Source organism: Nanorana parkeri, unplaced genomic scaffold (assembly GCF_000935625.1).
Source record: "Nanorana parkeri isolate BGI_ZX_2015 unplaced genomic scaffold, ASM93562v1 scaffold168, whole genome shotgun sequence".
Classification (NCBI taxonomy): Eukaryota; Metazoa; Chordata; class Amphibia; order Anura; family Dicroglossidae; genus Nanorana; species Nanorana parkeri.
This window is the reverse complement of record NW_017306436.1, coordinates 1,186,568-1,198,781: the sequence shown is the minus strand read 5'-3', so window position 1 is coordinate 1,198,781 and position 12,214 is coordinate 1,186,568.

The following is a 12,214-nucleotide window of genomic DNA, read 5'->3' as shown; positions in this document are numbered from 1 at the left end:
TAACAATTGTAAAAGAGCTCATCAGGTTTCAAGCTTTTCAATTGTACAAAGGTAAAACAGCCTAAAATTCCACCCCTGTTCAGCTCCTTTTGAGGTATCTGACAAATAAAGGTTTTTTTCTAGTTTTCTAGCTTTCCCTATCAAAACAACTTAGGCTAATTTATCTGTAAAGCAGCAGATCCATTGTCAGCTTATTTTTCCTTTATGTTAGAGGGCAACCAACTCAGCATCCTTTTTGCCTTATTTACCAGGTTATCAAAGCACAAAAACACCACTGATAAAAGTAGCATGTTCAAAAGCAGCCTAAATCAGCCAACAGTTGTGCTAGTGAGTCACTTATTGATTTAGAATGGTTCATGCTGATGACTACAGCTGGATGGAGCACATAACACTACAAATAATATTTTTATGAATACGTTGTTAGGCCCAAAACTACATAGAAACCAATTTAGTTGTGTAATAGCAGTACTTTTGGCATGTGCATACAGAAAACATGGCATGTGTTGTAAGTTAAAATTAATATATTAAATAAAAATGCATAGGTATCAGGCTATTATGAAATCTAACAATATTAAATAAATATTGAGGAGTGTTAACTCGTTTTACTACACTGGGAATGACATTGGCACTGAACAGAGTCAAAAGCCCCTATGGTAGCATAATGAAATGACTAAATTGTGTAATACCTGCTATATTTATGGCTAGAAGTAATATAAACATTTCATGTTTTATGTGGAAATACATTTACATTAAAGGAAAAATGTCCCTTTCATTCATATATGTCACCCTACGTACTACAGCAAAAAAGCCCTTTCATTTTCATATCTGAGTTTGCTTCCAGTTATTAACGTCTCAGCCCTAGCACAACAATTGGTCTTTCCTGCGTATCCTACCCTAAGCACAGACCTTACTTCCCAGTATCTATGTCAGCAGTGAGAAAGCCCCTTCAGTACACAATGTTTTCCTTCCTATGTCCTGTCTCCTGTACTTCTTGTATTCTGTATATTGTATAACAAACAAAAAGCACTGGAGGCTTTTTACACCCATTTAGCTTTTCTCCCCCAGTGAATATACTCCCATCTCTCTGTCTGGACTTCTCAGTGTTTATTTTAACTTCCTAGCTCTCCTTTGCAAAAGCACATCTCCTGTACCAAAGGCTTCCTGCACGCAAATAATTTTACACTCTCATTGTTCCTGCACCACTTCTCTCTGTCACCCACTCTTATCCCCCCCATGCACACAATCTGTCACAGACTACAGATACTCATTCACAGCAGACTGCATACCCAATCACAGCACAAGGTCAAAGAGTATTTACATACATCCATTCTAGGTTAACACCTTTAGTGTGTCCTGAGCCAACTCGGATCAGGGTATTTCTGTCCCTGATTCGTATCTGATGGACATAGAGTAGGCATCAGGGCTCTAAAAGACCTTTTATGTTGCCCACTGTCAAACCCTTCACAGTCTTCTCCACATACGGAATTTCAACATTTTACAGTGTGTATGCTTTCTAGTTCTTTATATAAAGTTAGAGTTATATGTAAACATGCAATATTTAATCACAAATATTTCACAGCAGGCTGATAGTAGGAGATCATGCACATGCAGCTGCCATAGAAAAGTAGAGAGAGTGAGCAGCAATAGAGCGCAAATAGTTAATTTATTTTGAACTAAGCATAAACATTGACAGTGCTTTCTCAATTTCTTTGATTGCTAAATGTTAATAAAGTAACATTTTACATAATCAGAGGTTGGAAACAATTAAAATTACATACAAATAAAATAACATTGATATTTTCTTCCCAGGCAGGGAATATTACCAACATTTTTCTTACCGGCACATGGTGGGGCTTCAAAATAGTAATTTCCTTATTACCCACCAGTGGGTTGTATCTTTTTCTTAGCATCAGTCTTTGCCAAAAGCACCCCACCTGGAATTTTATCCAGTTGCACCAATACGTGCAATCACTACTGAAATCCCATCCTCCTCCATTCATTCTTATGCCATTTGAAAGCAGATGCAGGAACGAGCCACATGCCTCGAGCATGATTTCTTTGATCCAGTCATGCCTGTCTGTAGTGTTCTTACCACAGCTGTCCTTTACTGAACTAAATAGGAGGAGGAGTTGGTGTCAACAAAGATGACTGGACAGTTATATGGCATCTCACAGCATCTAGTTCTAATAATGTCCTTGCGCTTGAAAACTCATAGACTTTTTTGATGACATAACACCCCTTCCCAGTTACAAAAAACGATTCCTACCTACCCCTGCATTATTACCAAGGCTGTACCAACCTGGGTACCATGGCTCACATATGGTGGGAGTGCTCTAAGATTAAGAGGCTTTGCATCTTGTATATGTGTAAATTAATACAGTAATAAGGTGCAGCCTTACTAAAAACCAGTGAGAAGCCCTGTTGCACAAACTTATACAAACAGTCATGGGATGCCACGCCAGCAGATTCTGCTTACCATATTTTTACAGCCACTAAGCAAGCTATCACAACATCCTGGAAATCTCTGGCCCTCAACTTCCAAGAAGTGAAGAATAAGATCACAGGCACTATGATTAATGAAAAAATTGACTGCAATCCAAGCTTATGCAATCCAAGCCCTGGATTTCCGATGCAATCCCTCACTGTTTTGAGGATACCCTGGTGTCTTTCTAACCCATCCAACCTGTACTATGAGTGGACCTACCTCGACCTACTCTTCCTGGCTTTAGTTTTCTGACATTTCTCTTCTCCTGCTTGATTTTCCTTCATTTATTTTGTCCTTTTACTTTCCATATCTTTTTTTCTCTCTGTCCTTTCCTTCTAACCCTTCCTCCTCCCTACCTCCATCCAAGCTTTGTGTTTGTGACTCTACCCATTGCCCCTCCGGTTTCCCCCACTCAATTGTGTTTTTGAATGCTTCCCCTGCAAGATGCTTCACAAGGCCACTTCAGTTAGTAGTGTGTTGGACCACAGTGGTTGTTTTTTTAATAGATAATAGGAAGTTCTGGGACATTAGCCTATGACCTCATTTTAATGTCATTCCTTTAGTTCACTTCTGCTAATTATTCTTAAGTCAATTGTTAATGTTTGCATATTTTGGTTTACACTTTGGCTGCTGCGTCAGCTTATTGGCCTTTTCATGCTGTTTGCATATATTGTATGTTTTGTTAAATAAATTAACATTTTGTGAAAAAAAATTACATGGATATACTAGTTAGGCTGGAAAATGTAGTTGATACATTCTAGACAATCTCACAGGTAAATTTACAATTTAAACTCATTACAACATATTCTTGTCCACCACTGTTGTAAAAATACTATTTCCAGTATGATTTTAGGAAGACCTTATAAACCTCTTCCTAAAGTTCTTCAATAAAATGAATGTGTAGTGTTTTGCATATAATTTCTTTCTTCATTTATTAGAACAAGGAATATTACATTTTCTGATTTTTGTTTTTTCATTAGTCAAGAAGATATGATACATTAATATTGTAAAATTTACCATATGATATTGTAATCCAATACAGTGCCGTTGCTTGGCTGGGAAGCTGAAGTCACCGAGGGTTGGAATAATTATTATGAGTAAAGAATATTCGAGATATAAATTGTGTAGATATTAATGTTAATTATTATGTCATGCAAAAAGCAAATTCCTGTGCACTTTGCATACCCATTCATGTAATTAAATCTAATTAAAGTAAATATTCATAAAATGTTTTGTGTAAAGATTCTCAACACCTTTTAGTAAATCAGTTTCAGTGTGTTTTGAATTCTGTAAACTGAGTTTCATGGATGAGATGAGTTGCTGTCTGATTTAAGGTGGTGTTCACATAGAAAAAAAGCTGCAAAGTGCTGTCGATGATTTATTTTCATAACCATTTTATTAAGCCCTCTTCTTGAGGCACCTACCCAGTGCTAAATGACACCTGAATTGGCATAAATATAGCAGTGGTGTATTTAGTGGCAGTTTTCTGGTTATGGAGAAAGCAAAACATACATTTGGTGTGACAACTTGGTATGAATTGAGTGGGCATTTTAAAATTGAAATTATTTGTCTAAAAGCATGAAGACAGAATTTCTGCAGCATATCTGACTAGCTGCTTTTGGGAAATGTATTATTTTATTTGGTAATATCTAGTAGAATATACACACATACAGTCAAAGTATCTTTTATTAATTCCAAAGGCAGAAAAAGGAAATTCAACATAAATAGCTTTCTTTTGGGCAAATACTGATATCATATTTTTTTAATCTCTAGTAAAATATAAACACATACAGTAAAAGTGACAAATATAAATATATATATTACACATCTACATAAAAGTGCCTATATTAAATAACAAACTAAGTCCATAACAAATACATCATCATCTTCATTGTATATGCAGATTCTGTGAGTCTTTATGCAAGATCTTTATTTAGCTATTCCGATGCTCATAATTTTGATTTCTCTTACAGATCTAATCAGGTTCATATTTTTGTTTTTTAGTAACTCTTGGCGGACTAATATTTATGGTACACATTACTATAATTTTATCACTGATAATCTTATATGACTGGTCTATTAATTATTTTTTATAAACCTTAGCACAACTGTACTAAAATGACAGTAAATTCCTAACCAAAATGCATCTTGCGTGTATCGAGAATCAAGTGAACATTGAACTTGTGAAGCCATATTTAAATGATTTTATAGCTTATTAAAGTTTTCATTCTTTTTCTAAGATGACCTACAGCTCCAGCCATTTAGTTTATAGAACATGATTTACATTTCCTTAAATTTATTGTAAACGTTATAAAATGAGCAGGTCATTTTAATTTTATACTTATACTCTACAACACAGGTCTCGTCTTTAGCACATCAAGGCCACAATGTGTCTACTGAGGCATTTTAAAGAGTCTTTGGGAGCAAGTAATCTGTCAAATGAGTCATTTATAAGAAGAATTAGTTCTCAGAATTTAATAAGCATTTAGGAAAGGAAAGCCAATTAATAATAAACAAAAGAAACATAATTAACTAAGCATAAATTTTCCACAAAATACCATGGTAAATGATGTGCACCAAAGAAGATGTATGGCTCATCCTCCCGTAAATTGGAGTTTTCCCACTTAGATAGGAAGCAAAAGTCCTATTTCATAATTACCATATGTGTTATGTCTTAGAATAAATTGATTTTTATCTCAGAAGCTGTGCTAGAATTTGGGATACTCTTTTGATCAATGCCAGTAAAATGCTTTTGCAAGCAAAAAGAATGTCAAAACAGTTAAATAATGTAAATTGGAGTTACTTAAGCAAACTTGATGCATTCTATTGATGATCTAACATATTACACTATATATCTGTTTGCTACTTTCATATTAATACTTCTGAATAACTTTCAACCTCAGCTTTACTCTGTGATGTTTTTCTTTAAAGTTTTGCATTACATGTGTACCTATAAGCAACTAACTCATAAATAATGTATGACTGCTATGGCTTTTATGAAAAGACACGCTTAATTTTTGTAATGCTATTGTGATAGGTATATAATACACTAAGAGAAGCAAAAACATGTTTTTCACTGTCAGCAAACAGTTCAAGAATCTCCACCATCAAAATATAACATTTTGCTTGTCCTTTAAGAGATTAAAGGTGTGGAGAGGGGGCATTTTACCTGCTTTAACTTCTTTGACTTTATTTTCTACTGACTGTTATAGCAAACATTTGACAAATGAGAATTAACTGGCATAAATAAGGCAATCAGCACTTTTCTTCAGACAGCCCAGATACATATCACTAAGAATTTTTAATGTATGAAAATGCTAAGGCAAGCAAAAATGTTTTTTTTTGCTTTTACTACTTTTTTACTCTGGGCAGTTTTATTGCAGGCTGACATTCTTTTCCTGAGCATACATCTTTATATTAGATTTCAGAATAAAAGGTATACACACTGATTGTGGCTAGCTTTGCATGCATTTTTCTTATCGTGTAACTTCCAATATGGGCAACCTTTAACAATACTTAAATGCTTAGCTGCCGTGTTTAATCAAATGTCCAGCATTCAATGGTTTCATAAGGACAAATGTAACAGGTAATTTCACTGTTTAACCACAGCGATCTTTATTAAATTGCTGTTCTACCAGAAGAATAAATGAGTGAATGAGTAAGGAGTAGTTATTACCCCTACTCATTCACCAAAAGAGTGAATACAATATTAAATAAAATACCACACCTTAAACAAATCATTTTATTATTAAAAAAAAAAAAACTATGCAAAATCATGTCTTATAGGGGGCACCCGGATGCAAATGAGCCCCCTGCCCACAGACCCCCCACAACCACCAGGCCAGGGTTGTGGGAAAGAGGCCCTTGTCCTCATCGGCATGGAGATCCCCTGGAAAAGCATCCTCCGAATGATGAATGCATGCAGCCTGGTATGCGGCAGAGAGGTGGGAGGTATCCCCCCTTTCCTGCCCTGCCAGGCCACTGCTCAGATCAAGGGTCTGATATGGAACTTTAGTGGGGACATGTTTTTTGATTTTTAGGCCTTGGGGTCCTCCTTAAAATTCCTACCAGACCTAAAGGGCCTGGTATGAATTTGTAGTGGAACCCCACACATTTTTTTTACAGATTTTACTAACCTACCAGACCTAAAGGGTTCTTGAATGAATTGAGAGGGGGGCCCTGCACTGTTTTTCAAATGTATTTTTTAACAAGTTGAAGGGTTTCTGCAACCAAAGCAAGTCGATGGTTTAGCCAAGCGTTCGGCTAAACCCTTCGGATCTTTAGTGCATAACCCCCTAAATATTAGGATGGTTTTGTACTCCTGGTTCTCTCTGTGTTCTGCTTTTGCCTACACAGTGGGCTGCCCATTGCCTATCTGTGTAAATAAGTGAGTTCTCATTATTATCCTGATTTGTTCTATACACTGCCTTAAAACATATGCCAAAGGCATATCATACTTTTAAAAATCCATCTACTCATTGTAATTCCCTATTGCTTCTTTAACACTATTAGGTAAGGAAAATCAGGTGGATAACTTAACCGTTCACCGTAATACCTTAACCTGAGCACTGGAGTTGGTGTTTCATAGTAATTTACATTCTGTCAAGACATTGGCTGCAAGAAACGTTCTGTGAATTCCTGGCATTGGATTACCAATAATATTAGGCAAACGTAGAAGATTTTCTCATGATTAGCTGGTCTCAATTTAGGTATGTTATGTCAATCTTTTGTGCTGAGCTATCGATTCCTGTTGATGGACACTTGTACTTCACTAGTTTCAGGAAGCATTTTGTTTAAAATAAACTGTTGTTTAATGCAAAGAAATGTTTGGCAACAACCTTTTCCAACTCATAATTATGGATTTGGATTTCTTCTGTACAGGTTCTAATTTTATATCTAGCCTTTATAATGTAAACCTATAGCAATATGTTCCTCAATGTACTACAATAGGCTACCAATTGATTACAAACTACAAAACATGCTTTGTTAAAGCATATTTCCATATCAAGCCACCATGTAGAGCATACAAAATGTATCATTAGCATTTAAAACAATTTCTTCATTAGTGTGAGTTGATCATTGTTGTGACCAAGTAAAATATTACTGAAAGAGACGACCAAATTTGTGTCCAAGAAATGGTTGCCAAAACTGATAACTAGATTAGGCTTCAGGTGACTCCTTAAAACACAACACACAAAAAAAGAAATAGTTCACTTCAGTACCTTTTTTATATCACTTTATATTATTAGAAAATATGCAAATATGATCGAGCCACTCCAGGTAAAACATACTTACAAGGATTTCTAAAAAAAAAAAAAAAAAGCTCAAATCTACCAGACAATAGTTAATTTAGATACAACAAATAGTGTAATATAAGGTAACTCATAAATGTCTTCATGTACCAATTAACCAGTTGACATCCGCGGTGTTAAACCCCCTTCCCATCCAGGCCATTTTTCAGTATTCAGCGCTGCGGTACTTTAACGGACATTTATTCCGTCATGCAGCGCTGTACTGAAATGAATTTTATACCCTTTTTGACCCGCCGATCGCCTATATGTGAAACACCCGGTAACGGGTGTGTGCATTTAGCGGGTCTTTTCTGCCCGTGCGTGCCCGCTAGGGGGCGCGCGCGAGCAGAAAAAAATTGCCGTCTGGAGACGGCAACCCGCAGATGCTGCAGTGCCGTCCGTCCGTTTTTTTACTACGGGCGGACGGCAAGAGGTTAATAATAGTAGTAACTCAAGAATGCCTGCATTTTGAAGACAACCTTACGATTTCCATCCCATTTATCATGACATGTAATGACATCATCAAATAATATCAGTTAAAACTGGATCCCCCAAGGGGTAGGTAAAATCAACCATATTCATAACACTACCACAAATTAACTATCGAGCTCACTAGCGGTAAATCAACCAAAGGTCAGCATGCCTGTATTCATCAATTTCATGCCCCAGCAAAAAAGCGCTTAAATTACCCAGCAGATCTGGCATTGATTATTACAGTTGGATATAAATATCATATGTGTATCTCATCTAGAGATATATTAGGGATGCATGCAACAATAAAGTTACAACTTAGCCACATAAATCTACCACTATACTTCTTTAATGGAAGCTCACAGTGATCTTAGTCCATAAAGAAGTAGGAAACCTTTATACTGTGCAAACATTACATAGTAGTATTTGAGGTTGAATAAAGACATAAGTCCATCAAGTCCAACCTATTGTTGATGTGTTCGTATGTGTATGTACATCTATACATGTGCATGTGCATGTATATATATATATATGTGTGTGTGTGCATACACACACACACACACATATATATATACATGCACATACACATGTATAGATGTACATACACACATACATACATGTATACATACAAACACACCCTCACATATACACATAGGTCCTTGTATCAGTTCATTCTTAATTGTACCTGTACCCCTGTATGTTATGGTTTCTCAGGAAATCGTCTAAAAGCTTCTTGAATTATTCTACATTCTTAGCTGAGATCACCACCTCTGGCAGCGAGTTCCAGACCCTAACCGCTCTAACTGTGAATAACCCCCTTCGCCCCTTGTGCTTGAATTTCTTTTCCACCAATTTAGGTGGTGGCCTCTAGTCTTTGTTACGGAGTTAATTGTAAAGAGTTTGTTGATAATGTTACTGTCACCATTAAACAATTTGTACATGAAAATCATGTCCCCCCTTAATCTCCTTACTTCTAACGCGAACATGTTTAAATTTAGTAGCCTTGTCTCATAGCTCTGGTCCTCCATTCACCTAATTAGTTTGGTTGCCCTCCGCTGGACTCTTTCAAGCTCAAGGACATCCTTTCTGTGGACTGGTGACCAAAACTGGACTGCATTACTGCAAGCCATTGAGGGGGTTCAAAGAACAATTTTTATTTTTTCAAGCCTGAAGGACTGTTTATACATATGTATAAACAGTACATCAGTATAGGAAAAAAGAAAATAGCACTGCGCTTCACAAACTCAAAAAATATATTCCTAAAATGTGAGAAAATTTTTATAAATTGTGAAATAGTCACAGAGTGATAAACAAAATTTGTGTTATCCACAACAATGCCTGTGCTAATAATAGTTCAGAAAAAACTCTTGGTCCAATAGTTTAGACACTATAAGCCATAATAAATGGCATAGGGGAAAAAAAATAATAAAAAAATTGAAATACCAAAAAACATATACTTGTACTAGTACATCTCGTAAAATGTGTACATATAGAAATTCTGTATTAAATCTCACAAGTGATGTACAACTCCCACTTAATCTACATATCCATATGTGAAGTCCATTACTTCTTAATACAATAAAGTCCTTGAAATATGTGAGGCTATATCTTCCAACTTTTATAATCCACACCACGTCTGTGAATGCATAAACAATTAGTGAATCAGTGCTCTCCACCGTGCTCAAAGATAAGATCTGGCCACACTCACCGACTCCTATTGCTCACCCTATTTCAGATGAACAATTAGCGCTTTGTTGATATATATATATAGAACCAAATCCTCTCCTTCGTTTTTTTGATCCGACAAAATATTGGGGTATATTCCTTCCAACTCTGGCTTATCTTTCCAAAACCGTATAATACTATTCCTCCATCTTCCACTTTCTCTTGTACTCAGAGAGTGAAAAAATGCTTTCCATAGTGTAGTATGTCAAAATAAATTTATTTAGAATGATGAGAGAGAATGCACTTACAATTAAAATAAGGCAATTGCACATGGATTGTGTCCACTTGAGTTCCTGTCTCTATGATCGTGATGCTCGCGTGGATCCGCCCACCTGATGCATTTCGTCACTATTGACTTCGTCTGAGGCGACGGTCTGCATATCGTCGCCTCAGAGGAAGTCATAAAAGTTGGAAGTCTTATAAAAGTTGTAAGATATAGCCTCACATATTTTAAGGACTTTATTGTATTAAGAAGTAATGGACTTCACATATGGTTATGTAGATTAAGTGGGAGTTGTACATCACTTGTGAGATTTAATACAGGATTTCTATATGTACATATTTTATGAGATGTACTAGTACAAGTATATGTTTTTTGGTATTTCAATTTTTTTTAATTTATTTATTTTCAATGTTTATTATGGCTTGTAGTGTCTAGACCATTAGACCAATAGTTTTTTCTGAACTATTATTAGCACAGGCATTGTGCAACACAGGTGTTGTGGATAACACAAATGTGTTTTATCACTTTGTGACTATTTCACAATTTATAACATTTTTCTCACATTTTAGGAATATATTTTTTGAGTTTGTGAAGCGCAGTGCTATTTTCTTTTTTTCTTATTTTGGGTATACTCACCTATTAAGCACAGCTGCTGTTAGAGTGTTATTTGATTCCTAGCGCAGTTTTTTTCTTTCCTGGTAGTGTTACATGATATTTACAAATATCACACAAAGCAATATTTACAAGACCAATGTACAGTACAAGTATGGTGTTATTTTACCTCTCAACTTCACACCTGGCTATGCGCTTCTTTGTCCCAAGAAAGAAAAAAACATGGCTTGGTAACATTACCTTATGACCCTATTCACATCACCCTTTCAAATGAGGCCAATTGGTTGAGTCTCTTGAATTGCTCCATGAGACTCGTGCAAGCAGCCCAGGGATGTACAAGTGCTGTACAAATCAATAACAGATGACAGCATCTGCAGTCGGTAGCATGTAATCGGACATACTGCGAGTACCTGTGGACAATCCCCACTGGACACAGCTTCTATTAATTGGTCATAGGCTGTGTTTTCCTTTATATATCACATTCATACAGGCTTGGCTTGGAATATCCAAAGGTCTGCATTTCATACCAATACCATACATTATACTGTAGTTGGGTTAAAGAGTGGAGATACTAAACACCAATGGCATTACCAGTGTCAATACCAAAAAGAACTAAGTGTGCTTTCATACAATGATATAAAGAAAATAAATATATATATATAATATTACAAATAAAAAAAATAGAAAGCTTCATTCAAACATGTATATGGCAAAACCAGTATATACTCTAAGTACAAAGTATTTAAAATCCCAGTAGAATTACAACATATTCACTAGAGATTAAATATCAAACAATAAGTTTTAAGAATATATAAATAACCACCTTAACTAGGTTAATATAATTTCCCCTTGTTTATAATTTTTTTGTTAATAATCTCTCTCTCTCTCTCTCCAGTAACCTCTTATTTACCAGTGACATTCTGATCCTCACATCAGGGACTCAGCTCAGGCGTCATTCACCTATGTTTCTAGGGTCACTCACGCCAGTGCACTCTAGCCAGGATGCTTCCCTTTTCCTCTCTCTAAATGAGCATCCTCAGTTCCTTGGTAACAATCCCTACACTGTTTACTTCATATTTCTGCATTACTCACACATGTTTTGAATTGGTCAGGCTTTACTACTGCTTTACTACTGCTTTCATAAAATGCTCTCACATTATTTGCTATACTGACGGTCTTCTTATAGTAGGAAAAGCACATTTTTCATTCTAAGATTACTAACATTCCTTACCTAGTGCTTCCAGGCCCTCCTCTGCACACTATCATTTCTTTTCACTTATTTCACACAACACGCACATCTGCTTCTTCAGTTATCCCCTTCTGTATCCAGTACCTATTCTCTTTACATGGGATCTTCTACCTAATGATTTTGGAATAACAAGAGGTCTACAGGAATGGATATGCAGA